Consider the following 16,444-nt stretch of genomic DNA (forward strand, 5'->3'; position numbering starts at 1 on the left):
AATGCTTTATTATTATTTACTGACCTCACAACATAATAGGAAATGGAATTGAAAGAAAAAAATGTTTCCCAGATTTTTGCCATTACACAAATCAAAGGTATTTTGCTTGTCAGTTCCCTTCCATTCCTTCTTTATTTTTGTGCACATGTCATTTTCATATGATTGTAATCCAGGAATAGATACAATGCCATATTCTTCCCTTGTCCATTAATGTTATATCCAAAGCAGGTTTGCTGGCCCTTCTTTCCATTTTTTGCTTTTGTTTTACTGCCAGCCTCATTTCCATCGATAGCTCCTCTGGGTACCTCTGCCCCTCACCACAGATCTCCACGGCACCTCTGCTGGCCTGCACACAGCACCTTTGCAAACCCCTCCTTTCTCAGGTGCAGAGGCAGCATTTTCCCTCCTGCTTACCTGCCCCCTCTGGGGTGGAGCATGGCCTTGTTTGGTCTGCTCGGCATCACACTGCCCATCCGCCACTCCAGTGTCATCCAGGGAAGCCTTCCTCCTTGTGGTCTGTCTCTAGCCCTTCCCTGGGGGAAGTGAACTCTTGTGGTTTGTGTTATCAGTGTTTCAATTTCTATCAGTCCAGGGGCTGGTCAGTGATGAGTCATGGTTTCTGACTCGTCCAATAAGAAGGTGACCTGCCTGCAGCTGCAGCCCTGCCTGTCCTCTCTTCATTTTGCCTTCAGCAATCGTTATCTGCTACAAGTGATCGGTAAACAGGAAAGGAAGAAATGAACCTATTTGCGGTAGCTGAGGATCTTTCTGCACACTCCCTGGAGTCATGTGGAAGAGTAAACCACGCTGGTAGGGACCATCAAGGATGTGGTCCAGGCCTCAGGATGTCTCCGGGGCAGGTATGAGCCTGCATCAGTCCTACCAGCCTTGGGTCTATGCAAGCAGCGGGGCTGGCTGTTCTTCACCTGGAAGGGCTGCCCTGACTGTTTCGCAGGGGAGGAAACAGAGGCACAGAGGAAGTCAGTGGAGAGGGCCCGAGCACTCAAGCCCTTCAGAAATATAACCAGGACTAGGAACCAAGTCTTTCTGACTCCTAATCCAATGCTTCTCCTATATTAAAATTTTTTAAAATAATACATATTCTAAGTGTCATGACTCTGATCTACAGTGATGTAGATCACTGTATCTCTTTCTTTCTTCCTCACGGGTAGGTTTCAACTAGGAATCCACACCAGTGTTAACAAGGCCACACCAAGGCCTTGGGTGTCAGTGTGTGTTGTAAAAACAAAAATACTAAAAGCAGAGCAAACTACAAGTCAAAGTCTGCCGTTAGTGCTCCCCTGACATTTTGAGTATTTGAATTACTGCTAGAGGTTTAAACAGTCTAGTCTCAGATATCCTCAGTAATCTCTTCAATAGTCTGATCAAGAACATAAAGGAGGGCAGAGGTTCCTGGGCTGAGGTGAGCGGGTCCGGTCGGCACCTTGGGCGGCCGATTGGCTCTTTTCTAGGTTAGATTCCCGCCCAGCATCCCCTGGCCCCCCCACTAGCTGCAACATGGTATGTCCTGCCCCCCTGTGGACGCTGAGAGAGTTACCTGGGGAGACTCAGAAAGGCACCGACAGGCAAGCTTGTAGCCACTTTCAAAGCTGCGCAAGGGACAGTGACGCTGACCAACATACTTTAAAGGAACGAGTCATGCGTAAGTGTGTGTAGCACTTGGCAGAAAACATTCATAAATGAGGGATCTGTGGGCCCAGAGATACAGGACCAAAAGCGGATCGAATTGCCCCGTTCCTGTCTCAAAGCTGTGCTGTTAGTGTTCTTAAATTATTATTTCTGTTAACCTAGGGAGAGAAAATGATCTTAAGTAGACAAAGGAGGTTATTTCTTTTATAATTTCTTTTGCTATTAAAGTGTCACTTGAAAGACAACTTTGGACATTTATTATGGGCCCCACCCAGAGGTGAAGTAACTGTTTTCTTGAAGGCGCTTCCAAAATATATTCTACCAGAATGTTCTAGAGCACGGGTTCTTAACAAGGGGCCCCTGAGCTTGAGTGGAAATTCAAAAAACCATTATTCTTGTGGGCATGTGTTGGTGCAGGTATGATATATTTATTAAATAATATGCAGTATTGTGTGGACTTGGTAAGGGGTGTGTGGAACAAAAAAGGTTAAGAACCCCTGTTCTAAAGCAGGAAATTTGTACAAATGGAATCACTTCTTTAATTTAAGGTACTGTTTTCATAGGACCCAATTAAAATAAAAATAGAATATAGTAGGTTCCCCATTCACATTTTACAACCACTATTATATTACTCTGAATAAATTAATAAACTTTTAAGATTAATAATATTATAAGATTAGCTAGCTGTTATCTGTGTGGTCCAAAATAAATGAGACTTAGTACCGGTGGGTTTGTTTTTGAGGCACCACGACTAGGGATTGAACCCAGGACCTTGTATGTGGGAAGCCAGCACTTAACCACTGAGCCACATCAACCTTTTTTCATTTGTTTTGGTTTATTCAGGAGGCACCGGGAACTGAACCAGGGACCTCCTACGTGGGAGGCAGGCATTCAGCCACTTGAGCCACATCTGCTTCCCAAGTACTAGTAGGTTTTTAAAAAAATTTTATTTATTTATTTATCCCCCCCCTTGTGGCTTTTTTTTTTTTTTTCGCTGCCCATTTTTTCTGTGTCTGCTTGTCTCCCTTTTTGTTGGGTCATCTGCTGCATCAGCTCTTCCCCGCACATGGGCCAGCCTGCCTTCACAAGGAGACCCCGGGACGCAAACTCAGGGCCTCCCATATGGTAGACAGGAGCCCAACTGATTGAGCCACAGCCGCTTCCCCAGTACTAGTAGGTTTTGATGAAAAGAAGGCTAATGACAAAAAGGAGAAGGGCAGTGATGTAAAAACTCAGTTCCTGTGACCCCTAGAGCCCCTGGCAAGGAGAGGAAGGAGGACACTGACCACTTGGAGCTCAAGTTGTTCCCGCTCCCTTCAACCTGTTTTACCTCTTTTTGACATTTGCATACAATTTCATCTGCAGAAAGCATTGCTCAAAAAATAAAAGCAAACAACAAACGCAGGAAAGCTTAGAGTATTGAGCAATGATCCTCATCGAGTTCTCAAGGGTGGAAAATGTGTGGGGTTCTGGGCAGCAGGAGGAAAGTGAGGACTCTGCTCAGACAATGGGAAGAGGCACAAAAGAATGGAAGGGTGGGAAGGGTACGTCTAAGACAGAACTCCCCTCCTTCACCAAGTAGTACCCGCTCTGCTAATTCCCACCTGCTTTCCTCAATTTTATTGTGACTGATCATTCGATTTCTTCTGTCTGCTTGCTCTCTTGTTTTGGCATGCCCATTCTTTTCCAGAATGATTTACAGAAAGTTAAAGGGAGTGAAATGAAGAGTTGTGCCAGCTAACATTCTACTCATAACCTCTCTGGGCCTCAGTTTCCCCACCCTACTGAACTGAATTGGATGCGACTCAGAGATCCATTAGGTCCGCCAACCTGACAGCACTGAGACTGGCAGGGAATTGGAGTTCTAGTTCTGGATATTGAAAGAACCACGAGGACTCATTGCGAGAATCGAGGCAATGCAGACACGGCTGTCCTTTGGTTCCCCTGCAGGGCACAAAAATGCTCCCACCGTGCAGTAGTGTGCCAGCACCAGTCAGTGATTCTTAAAGTGTGGCTCTGGACTGAGCAGCAACATCACCTGGAAACTTATTAGAAATGCAAGTTCTTGGGCCTCACCCCAGACCTACTATATCAGCAACTCTGAGGCTGGGGCCCAGCAGTCCCTGTTTTAACAAGCCCTGAGGGGATTCTGATGCATGCTAAAGTTTGAGAACCGCTGGCCTACACCATGAAAAAAAGGCAAAATACCTGCCAAGAACTTCAAGAAATGCTTTGAGTTTTAAGGGAAAAGCTGTAAAGGAAATGCATAGTATGCAACTTTATCCCCAAATTAATGATTCTCATTCTAATAAGCAAATGATTTTCATTCCCCATGCAAACCAGGTGTACTTAATTGCCTACAGCTACACCAAACCAAATGTAGCTAATCTGGCCTGATCTCTCAAAATAAGTGGGATCGGTCCTGCTTACACCCTGGAAGGGAGACAGAAACCACATCAGAATGAAGGAGAATGTAGGCATCTTCTCATGTACTATGAAGACAAGATGAAAGAGGAGGTGCTTAGGGCTGTAGGTTCAGACCCACTTCTATCACTTAGTAGCTACATGAACTCAAAATCTTCTAACTTCAGATTTATCACCTCAGGCTGAGGTGAAAATACTTCCCTCTAAGTTTTTGGTGACGATTACATAAAACAACGTAGGGAAACTCTTGTCACAGGTATTAGTAAGTGTTGTGATCACTAATTACTCCGTGATAAATTGGAGTTTTAAAAAATATCAAAGAATTTGCTCTTAATTTAAGTAGCTCCCAATCTTTATTGTTTTGCTTTGCAATTAACTTTAAAAATTTCATTTTAACTAGTTTTCAAATCTTCCTAAGAATTGCTTTTGCTAAGTAACTTCTCTTAAAACCAGAGAAGAAAGGGCTAAACTTGTTTGACAAAGTGAGTTTTTACTGTATTTCACTGTGAATTTGTGGCAACACTTTTCTTCTGTAATGATTCAACATGTTTTATGTTTGTCCAAATATTCTAGATTAAAACCACATTGCAGTTTGCTAATAGGTATTGGGATACTCAGAGTAAGCAAAGTACCTTCTTAAATGAGCATATGGGATTCTTGTGAGAGTGAAGATGATTAAATTCTAGGAATGGTCTGATCCTTGCCAAATCTTGCATAGAAAATCACAATTATATAGGAAATTGTCTTTCCTGTTTAGGATCATATTTGGTTTGAAAAATTACTACCAACTTTGTAAACATTAACATAGAAGCAATAAAGATGTGAAATTTCACACAGGGGATCTACAATGTTTGGATAATTATAAGCATATGGCTACTTTACATGAGATCTCTGTTAAAAGTGTATTTACTGGGGCTCTGGGAAAACAGAGGTTCTCAAATTCAGGGTTTATTTACATGCACTGAGACTGTCACATATACCATCAATTTATCATAATCTACTTTTGCTTTGGAAATCTAAATAGTTTTAGCTAAATGATCACAGTATCTGTTGTTTATTGCTCTCTTGTCTATCTGCTAATATACAAGGTTTTACTTGTCAAAGAAATTGCAAAGAGGAGTTAACTACTCAATCAAAAGTGGAGAATGCTTTCCCAATCATTTTAGAAATAATTTAATATATTTTATGTTAATATTTAGAGCCTGCATCTGAACTGACTAGTTTCAATATATTCTAGTCAAATAGAAATGATTGATATAACAATTTAATTTCGTGGACTTTTAAAACTATTCTGTATTTTATATTAACAATACTTCAAAGTATATGTTCCTAGGAATCACTACACATAAAAACAAATTGGCTGCCCGTTTGGTTAGGAGTTATTAAATGAGCACTTTAAATTTGAGAAACGGTTGAAATTTCATTTTGAAATGAACATGGAATTTAAGAGTTTGAAAAGTCAGGGTAAGCCCTATTTTTTCTCAAAAAAAGCCTTTTCTCCATGACGTTTTGCTTCTCAAATGCTGAGATGAAGAAGACATGCCAAGGGTACAAGTTATAATAAATTAATCCTAAAAACAAAGTAAAAACATAACAAAACAATCCAAATGGTGTTCATTTGCAAAATAATAGGCTTAAAAGTCAAAAATCGTCTCGACAGCTTTGTTCACAATTTTTCACTTTTTCACTTCACTGCAGAGAAGTGTTATACAAATCTACATGCAAATACCAAGGGGAAATTTTTTGTAGTTCTTTTGAGGTTAAAATCCAACTCCTAATGAACTGGGCATAGCTCAGTGGTTGAGTGCGTGCTTCACATATCCAAGGTCCCCAGTCTGGTACCTCCTTTAAAAAAATGGAATCAAAATCCAACTCCTCTTCACTGCATAATGTGAATGTCTTCAGTTCTCTTTTCCCTTAGGTAAGAGCATTTCAATAAAAATTAGAATTTTCCAAGTTAATTAAATTTTATAAAAGTAAAATTTATACATAAAAGATAATTTATTTTTTAGATACTGGGGCCGGGATTGAACCTGGGACCTCGTATGTGAGAAGCTGGCACTCAACCACTGAGCCACATTGTCTGCCCTGAGTTGGTTTTTTCACTTGTTTTACTTCTGTTGTTGTTGGTGGTGGTGTTTTTAGGAGGCACAGGAAACTGGGACCTCCCGTGTGGGAAGCAGGTGCTCCGCTGCTTGAGCTACATCCATTCCCTAGAAGATTTTTAAAGCACGTTGGAAAAGTTGATTCTACGCCTTCCTGACGTGCCAGTTCCAGTGTTCAAGAGCCCTCAAAGGAAGGACAAATTCTGAAATAGGTAAAATTGCCTTTTGTCACTTTCCTCCTTCCAGATCCATCATTTTCCCAGTGTCTTCTTTCTCTCAACCAACTGTCATTTAAAACCTGATGCCCATTTAAAGGGTAGATTAATTTCAGGCTTAACCTCCAGAAGCACATGTATTTGAATCAAAGATTCTTTGATACCAAAAAGTAGTCTGGTCAAAATCCATGACTTTCTAATGGTGGCAGTCCAGGCACTGTGACCGTAGCCAAGTCCACGCAGGCGGCTGTGCTTCTTTCTTGAACTCCTGCCACATTTCCTATGTATGTGTTGCAGTCATACCTGCTTAGAGCTGGACAGGGTTGTAGAGATCAGATAGTCCAGCCCCTTCTAGAGATGAGGAACTATGACACAATAAACTAGTAAGAGACTTACTCAAACTCACCCACCTCACCAGGTCTAGAGCCCAGCCTCCTCCTGAGCCCTGCTGCCTGCTCCTGAGTCCTAGGCTTTTTCTAGAACAACAGCACTTTCTCAGGTAGTGTTCTCAAATGGGTGTCCATTTGAATGTCTTTACTTCCTAAAAATTGAGGATTCATTGAGGACAGCATAAAGGTTTTATGTACTTTTAGGTATTCCTCCCTGGGCTGAGGTATCTATTTAAGCACTTTCTATAGATAATGAGAAGCACTAAATATAGGCATTTACATGCTTTATGTACTTTAGTGTATACATCATACATAAGTATACTTTATGTACCTTATACACTTTAGGTGGACTCCATGGGTGGGGCAAGCCTGACATATCTAGGTAAATTTATATCAGTACCAATTTATGTCACCTTTATCTATATCTGTGTGGAAATGAATTGACCATCACTTTCTCTTGTCCTTTCTCTCCTGGAGGTCAAAAACAAAAGCTTACTTAGCAACTGCTATGAACTCATGGCCAATTTTCTCTGGTCCTTGTTGAAGAATCCTGATCACTTCAAATGTTTCAATGGGACTCTGTTTGACCAAAGCAATGATTCTGAAAACACTGCTCTCCTGAAAGCAGGGCATGACACCTGGTCTAGAGAGATGTTGGATCCAGTTGTGTGTCCGTTTAATCCTGTCTTCAGAAATCTTTTAGTGCTGGTCTCTGCCCCTTTGAAGGAGGGTAGCGTATTTTCATTCATTGAGGAATGCTAACATTTTAATATTAGAGAACAACTGAAGTTGTACAAACAGCGCTTGATCCACCCATTAGCAATTTAAAGAGAGTAGTAAGGGACAAGACGCCACCAAGGCCTGTTGATGAAGCAGGGGTACCATTAGCAGTTTGCCTCCAGTTACTTCCACTTTCCTGATCCTGAGACTTTCCAACTACACCCTCTTTCCCCTTTTTTCTCCTCGTGGCAACCTGAGCGGCTCCCGTTGCCCCATTCCTGGTCTTTCTCATTTTCCTCTCTCTCTTTGGTGCCACCACCTCCTCTTTTCCCTGCCTTTCCTTTTTCTCTTCTCATTCCATCTTTTCCCATTCCTTCTCCTTTAGCTAGAATTTGGGGCTGAAGCACATTCTAAAACAGTCCTTTCACATTGATCCTAATTTAAGCTCTAGATGAATTGAACCTTATATTTTCCTTGGGCAGGGGGGAGTATCACTTGAAACAAGTCTACTTTTCCTTTTGTTTAAATGTGGCCATTGATAGATTTATTTTCCCACAGAACCCCAAAAGAAAAAGGAAAACAACAAAACCCTATCTCTCCCGTAAGTATTTTATTGTTTGATGTTTGTTTCAATTAAGAATGACAGCAAATAAAAACTGATTTCTTCTCTGAATTCATGCCTTTTTAGGGTGGATGGAGCTACCGCCAGGATTGCCTTGCTGCATTTTTTTGAAGTTGCCAATGGCTGCTCTGTGTTCAGTTTGGTCCCGTCTTAGAAGTTCATATTTTTGCAACATTAGGCAATAGACCACTTGTCAAGAATATCCCTTTAGGAATATAATCAATAATATCTAAATATGTAATTCTAATGCTAAAGGTCTCTTCAGGGAGCACTTTGGCTTTCCCTGGCATTCAAGACCTGCTAAAATCTAGCCCTACCTTCATGCCCCACTGCTTCTCTGCACAAATCTGACAGTCGAACCCACTGTGTTTGGGGACCCTCTGAACCTGCATACGTTTTCTCACCACCTGCATTTCCTGCACTTGCTGTGTGCCTCATCAGGAAGGCCAGCCTGCCTGCCCCTTCTCTACTTACTGGTCTGCTCTTAACTGTGTAGACACCTTTTAGGATGCCTGCTTCTAACAGAGATCCTGGCTTGTCCTGCAGGAGGCAGTGGGGGTGTCAGAGGATCTGAGGGATGAAGAAAAAACCTCCTGGAGTGGTTTTGTGGTAGCTTTCCTGCCCCCACTCTGCTGCGTTTTCCCAGTCACCTCCACACATACACACTCTTAGACACACCTCTTCTTGGAAATATTGGTTAGGGTTAGTCCTATAGAAGTAATATTTCTCTAGGGCCTTATATCACAGAACTCTGCCAAAGAGCCACCAGAGGATAAATTAGTGAGACTCAGTTTTGAGAAACCCTAGTATCATGGCAAGGAGAATACACAGTCAGTCCAGAGAAAGACCCAAGAAATCACCCAATTTAATTGGCCCAATGGTTCAGTCTGACCAGGCACAAACCGCGGCTCCACCCATTGCAGCTACGCAGGCTTGCATTTTATATAACCTTTCCTGGCCTTAACTACTTCAGCTATGATGTGGGGGTCAAAACAGTGGCTAACTCAGGCTTGCAGTGATGATGAAATGAATCAATGCATGTAAAATACATAGAATAGTGACTGGCACACAGGAAGCACTCAATGCCGCTTAACTTAATATTATTGTTATTTTACAAATAAGAGAAGTAAGGTTGAGAGTCGAGTCCCATGTGGAGTCATAGTTAGTGACAGAGCTGGCACAAGAAATGGTGTCTACTGACTGCTAGTCCAGTGCTCTCTTCCTTCAGCCAGGTCTTCAAGAGGAATGCCACTTCATGAAAGTTCAAGAGTCTCTAATGTGTGGGAAATGGACTTGGCCCAGTGGTTAGGGCGTCCGTCTACCACATGGGAGGTCTGCGGTTCAAGCCCCGGGCCTCCTTGACCCGTGTGGAGCTGGCCCATGTGCAGTGCTGATGCGCGCAAGGAGTGCCCTGCTACACAGGGGTGTCCCCCGCGTAGGGGAGCCCCACGCGCAAGGAGTGCGCCCTGTAAGGAGAGCAGCCCAGTGCGAAAGAAAGTGCAACCTGCTCAGGAATGGCACCGCACACATGGAGAGCTGACACAAGATGACACAACCAAAAGAAACACAGATTTCCAAGCCCCTGACAACAATAGAAGTGGACAAAGAAATAAGACACAGCAAATAGACACAGAGAACAGACAATCAGGGTGGGGGGGGGGAGGGGAGAGAAATGAATAAATAAATCTTTTTAAAAAAAGAGTCTCTAATGTGTAGAATCTAGATAATGTCTTTTTATGGGTGACTAAACAAATCGGGAAGGGGACTGATGAGAAAGCAGAGTCATCCTTTCTACTAATGTCTTTTTCTAATTGCCCTCTAGGCTTGCCAGATTAAAAACAAATTGACAATTTCAATATAGTAACCCAATGCCAAATGCACTATATTACAGCGTTTTACAAATGTGGATCATGGCATTAGAGAAATGAGTAATGACCAGCAGTTTTTGAAATGAAAGAATAGCATAGAAAATATCAGAATGCCTTGTGCACAGTGAGCATCATTAACTTGTAAAACTTATGTTTGAGATGTGTGCATATGTGTATGTATGTCTTGTGGGTGGCCCCATAAAATGTACTTCTTACTAAGAGATGTGGTCTTAAAACATTTTTTTTTTTTTGGAAAGCACTTCTTTAGAAAGATTCTCTAACACTTGTTAGTGTGGCATATAGCTAGAAAATGGGAAATCAATGAGGAACAGCCCCAGTGCTCATCTACTTCATATCAGTTGTTCCAGGCAAAAGAACCAAGAGAAAAGAGGAGTGCGGGGTGGGGGTAGGGGTGGGGGCTGACTGCTCACTGCCTCCATCTTCCTGAAAACGCCTCCACCAGCCAGTCAGGCCCAGAGCCCTTCATGTTTTCCACCAAGACAGGCTGCACTGGCCACATGATCGATGACTGAAAAAATATTAAAGGCATCAGCTTAAATGAAAGAAGGATTAAAAGCTGGAGTCAGTGTCTCTGAAGATAAAGCTCACCCTAGGAAGCCCGTTAACAAGCTGACATTTCCTTAAAGATTGTCTGCCAAATGTGCAAGCTGACAAAATGTTTACAGAATCCCTAGTACTCCACCGGCTAGGTTTACCTTTAGCGAATCCGCCCTAATTACTCTATAATTACTACAGTACTGTGCCTATCTTTCTTACATGGCCAGAGATGAAAGAAAACCAATGACCAGGCCAATTAATTCAAGCTGCCATTCTCCCCCACAAAGAATTGAAAGAGATCTTCCCAGCAACTGGTAAATGCGATTATTTCTCATTCCAAGTGCTCTTTCATAAAATTTAAATACATAGGCAGCAAACTTAACCTGGCAAACTTAACCTCTACCCCCTCTCCCCACCAGCTACCATCAAATCACTGTTTTTGTAATTTATTCATATAGAAAAACCCAGTCTGTACCATTTAGCCTGAGGGAATGCTAATAGATTCTAGAACCAGGCCTTTGAAAAATCTGTGAGGAGGGAAGCGGATGTGGCTCAACTGACAGAGCATCCCTCTATCATATGGAGGATCCAGGGTTCAATACCCAGGACCTCCTGACCCATGTGGTGAGCTGGCCCACGCGCAGTGCTGCCACGTGCAGGGAGTGCCCTGCCACACAGGGGTGTCCCCGCATAGGGGAGCCCCATGTGCAAGGAGTGCGCCCTGTAAGGAGAGCCGCCCAGCGTGACAAAAGCACAGCCCACCTAGGTGTGGTGCCACACACATGGAGAGCTGATGCAGCAAGATGACGCAACAAAAAGAGATGCAGTTTCCCAGTGTTGCCGGATAATGCAAGTGGATACAGAAGAACACACAGCGAATGGACACAGAGAGCAGACAACGGGGGCAAAGGGGAGAGAAATAAATAAAATAAATCTTAAAAAAAAATCTATGAGTAAATTAATGAAAAAACCTGTGGGAAACACCTGGTAGAGGGGCTGGAAGATGGTAGTGTGATTCCCTCTATGTCAACGATCTGGGAGCTAGTAAAGCTTCCTGCCCTATGAGGCCATCCTTTCTTTCATTTTTTAAAAAAAGATTTATTTATTTAGTTTTCCCTCTTCCCCTTCTCCCACCCTGCTGCTTTTTTGCTGTCTGTGTTCTCGTCTCTTCTCATTTTCTCTCCCCTAGAATTCACTGGGATTCAATTCTGGAGACCTCTGATGGGGAGAAAGTTTCCCTGTCAATTGCACCACCGCAGTTCCTGGTTTCTACTGTGCTTCACCTTGACTCTCCCCTTGTCTCTCTTTTGTTGCATCATCATCTCGCTGCATGACTCACTTGTGCAGGCACTGGCTCCCCACACAGGCACTTGCATGGGCACTGGCTCACTGAGCAGGCAGACCCACCTGGGTCCTCCCATGTTGTAGGCAGAAGCTCTATCACTTGAGCCATATCTGCTTCCCCCATCCTTTCTTTAATATTCAATTTTAAAATGTCTGGAGCCTCCATCCCACGTCAGGTGGGAACCCCAGCATTCTCCTTGTCTTCCAGTATTTGGGAGGATTCATGGAAGAGTATGTCTCCCCCAGTTTCCTCTTCCAGTATGCTTCTACTGCTGAATTCCCACCCTCTTCTGTCCTTCTCTGATTGTCTCTTCTTACAGTCTTGCCTTGAATTCAGTTACCATTCCTTTGACCTCTTATTTCCTACAGCACATGAGTGGCACGAATGTTGGGCTGCCTTTGAAAGTCTAGGGAAGTTAGACTGCCATGTGACCCAGCAGATGACTTAAAAGGCAACATTAGAGCCCTTTGGTTGTAAACAATCCTCATTTGGGCCCACCCTGGGAACTTCTCACTGGCCTCTTAGCTCCCCGTTCTCCTGCCCTTTGCCATGCTTCCTCCACCACTTTTCCCATAGACAGTATCTGGAGTCTCAAAATCCCTCTTTCTTTATTATAGAAATCAAACCAACTCCCCGTTTCTTCCCCTGCTGGTGCCCCATGATAATGCCTTGCAAAACAACAGAGTCAACTGTGATGGCCAGCCTCCGTTCATTATACTTAGAAGCCTGCCAAACATTTTGAAATTAAAAACTTATTTTTTTTCTTTGAATCAGGTCAAATTCTTGAGTAAGGCATCCTTAACCTTATGTGACTTATGCCACCCAATCAGAACAGATACACTCAGATTTTCTAAAAGTTTGTTTTTAACAGCATTTTTCTTCTTCTCACTTTATGAATATTTAATAAATTTTCTTGACTCAGAAACTGGTTTTTTAAGTATGTGACATTTAGAGTTTGTACAAACCAACCATCCTGAAAGAATTTTCTGAGCAAGGAAATTTGTGTTCCCATTACCAGGATCTCTCAAAGCAGCACCGAGTTGCTGCTGTTGTTAATGATATTTAGCAGCCAGCCCAGCGCACCTACCAGTCACACTTCCAGCATGAAGTTAAATGTTAATCAAATGGGTCCTCCTCCTTTTCCAGCTACTTAGCCATCCATCCTACTTCCTTTTCCTCTTGGCTAAAGGGAAACCACCTTAACCAGTAACACTGGCTGAGCCTATAAGCCTTTAGCTAAATTAGTTGGGTGTACATGTCAACATGTCAACATGGCCTGATTCCTTCAAGCAAAAAGGGAGCACTGGGCAGGACAATGTGCTTTGATACATACCTGAAGCCGAATGCCCAGCTAGAAGCTAGATGGCCTAGCTTCTTTGCATCTATTCTTGAATTATCCTGACTAGAGATGTTAGAGATTAGAAGACTTGGTCAAAAGTTTGTTCTCTGTTTAATTACATGGAGTCCATAAGGAAAGGATCCAACAGTTAATAGCATTTTTTTTCCATAACAGTTATGTAAGTATAACATGGTATTAAAAATCCCTAAGCGTCCATATTAGGAATCTTATTCCTGAAAAAATAATCATTTCAAATGCTCATGCTCCAAATTCTAGGTAGACTCTAAATCTGTTTTTCATTATTAGTTTTGATAATTTTACCCATTCCAGTGTTGCTGGTACAAACTGCCTCATCAGCCTGATGCCTAAAGATCTCATCACTTTTTAATATTCAAATAATCATTTGTGTTCACACCTGCCCATGTTGACAGAATATTCAGTTTCTCTGGTTCTTTCCTCTCACCTCCCTGGCACCATCAGTTGAATAGTTCAAGAACCTCAGAGATTATTGAGTAAAAAGGAGCCAGTCCTGCCCTCTTGCATTTTACTCTCACCCAAGTATGCTCCACATCTGGCTTCTCTGGTGTGGAGTGTTGGTCTCTGCTCAGGCATTGTTCCCAACTCTGTCTTTTGTAATGGGTTGTCAGGGTCAAGGGTGGATCCCAGACCAAATAGACACTGGACCAGAATAAAGCATTCCAACCTGACCCAGAGACCCCCTTTTCCTTCATGTGAGTCCCCTTCAAGCTCCTCTGGGGCCCTTTCTGCTCATGGACCTTAGATGAGGCTATCTCAGTCTGTTAGAGAAGTTCTGATCTCCATCTCTTTTCTTCCTAGGAGACTCCTTTACCCCTATGCACATTTCCCATCCTCCTCCAAAATTTCCAGACAGGCCAGTGGATGCCTACATACACTTACATAACTGAAAAGAACTATCCAAATGACTCTTCTCAGCAACAGGCTGGGTCCTAGACTCAAGAAGCAATAAGTAAGCTCTCTTGCTGGACAAAACACAGTGATAATAAAACTTAAAAGTAAAATTTCCTTTTATCAGGCATCATACCATATTTTAAAAACATTTTTAAAATAAAATTTTATTGAAGTATATCTATCATACATGAACATACATAAACAATAAGTGTACAGTAAAAGGTATGAACTTACAAAACATGCATATCATGATGCAGGGCTTGGGCTTGGATTTCCCCATTAAAATCTTTCTGTTGTTCTCCTTCTTCCAGTAGGACCCAATTAAAACCCACATTAAAGCTCTGGAGGAGAAATTCTCAGTAACAAGTGAGCTAATCAATGTTGGGTTCAAATACAAACCTAAATGTGTGTAAGATCTAATGCCTATGCCTGGCACTTAATAAAACCTTAGTAAAAGTTGTCAATTGCCTCTCCGATCTATTCCTCCAGAAGTAGTCCGCTGCCCTTTGTTTGCCCAGGCCCCTTCCCACTTCTTCCAGTGACAGAACTTTCATTGCTTGCGGAAATCGGTTGTGCTCTGCCCCAACAAGGTGGTCTGGTGTGGGCTGGCAATTACTGACCCCACCTCCCACCCCAACCAGAGGTTCGGACCCCAGGCTGGGTCTTAGAACTGTGCCCGCCCCTTGGCTTCTGTGATTGGTGTAGAGTTGGTTAAAGACAGAAGCTGAGCCAATCAGAATCTCTCACCAAGATTTTTTTTTTAGAACCGGACTTGGAAAAGGTGATGCCTTTTCTCTCAAATGGCAAAGTTCAAAAGGTTTCAACTTTTCAAGACCGGCCATAAACCTTGGTTTCAGCCCGTCAGAGAAAGCTAATGATCGGGGAAAGAGAATGGAGCCCGCATCCCAGGGAAGCTGAGAGGAAAGGGGGAGAAAGTCGGTCCCTAGTTCCGTTCATCTCTAGTCCATCCTGCCCTTTCTGGCCTGAAATAGTCTAAATTGGCCTCCGTTCTGGCCTCCTGAAGCCGGGGTAGGCAGATGTTCCTTCCACCTGTGGTACAGAGTGTCATTCCATTAACTCCAGCTAATTTTGGAAACATGCTAATTGACTTTGTAGATTCATTTTCTCTTTCCTCAATTTGTTCATGGGTCAGTGACCCTTACGGAGAAAAAAAATGTTTCTCCTCCTCCTTTAGATTTATCCGGTTCCATGAATATGGTCAGGGGGAGAAAAGAAGCACCTTTTCTTCCAGGTCAGAAGGAAGGAAGGGAGTGTCCATTCCGCGTGGTTATGCACGGTGTCTGCCCCCGCTGTCCTGGGCTCTCTGCCTAGAACGGTGCCTGGCACTTGAGTACCACGTAATAAATACATGTTGAAGCAACGAGTGCACAGTGAAGTAGAGAAGAATGCAAGAGCAGGGCCTCTTCATACTGACTTGTTTCCATTCCAGTCCTTACCCTATTGCATAGCATTTCCATTTTGCGTTTATTTATCACCTACAAGACTGTAAACCACTGCAGGGCAAAGAGCCACACCTCGTTCCTCTCCATACTGGGTGCATACAGGACACATGGTGGCACACAGCCAGTGTTTGATCAGTAATTAACTAAATGCCGGAGGAATGCAACAGTCTAAATTAGGGATTTTAAAAGCTGCATTTTAACTATTTTTAAAAACATAACTGCTAACTGTGTTTCCAGGTGAATGTCCTGCTGAGGCCTGCTTTTACAGCCGGTGAGACTGTTTATAAGGAACTCAATCTATTCACACGCAACAAAATAGCAGTGGACCAAAAGCTTTTATCATGCCCCCTGAGGTCGTGTTTGCAGTTTTCATTTGCTTAACAAGTGCTTTCTCCATAGCCTACTTTGGCTCAACCAAGATTCAGAAAGAGGACAAATTCCAAACGGAAGAACCGCAGATGGCGGCATATTAGTCTCCTTAGTGGGCTACCTGAAAACAGAAGCTCCAGAAACAGTGTGGAAAATGGAATGGGCCTGATGGGAACTTCAGAGCTACGGAGAGAGAACCGGCGTTCTACCACCTGGTTCTGAGATGATTAAAGAGGCAGAGGCTGGGAAGCTGCTCACTGGAATTAGTGAAAAGACTTCCTGATCTTTCCTAGAAGGTTGCATGCTTCTCGTGCCCAGAATCACTTTTCCGTGCTGCCAGGAGAATCGTTGTCAACCAGCCTCCCACTTTTTCATCTTGAGATTGGGCAGAAAGGAATCTGCTCCATTTTACTGTTAGTGACTTTAATTCTCAGGAGAGATCCTAGT

Source organism: Dasypus novemcinctus, chromosome 14 (genome assembly GCF_030445035.2).
Source record: "Dasypus novemcinctus isolate mDasNov1 chromosome 14, mDasNov1.1.hap2, whole genome shotgun sequence".
Lineage (NCBI taxonomy): Eukaryota > Metazoa > Chordata > Mammalia > Cingulata > Dasypodidae > Dasypus > Dasypus novemcinctus.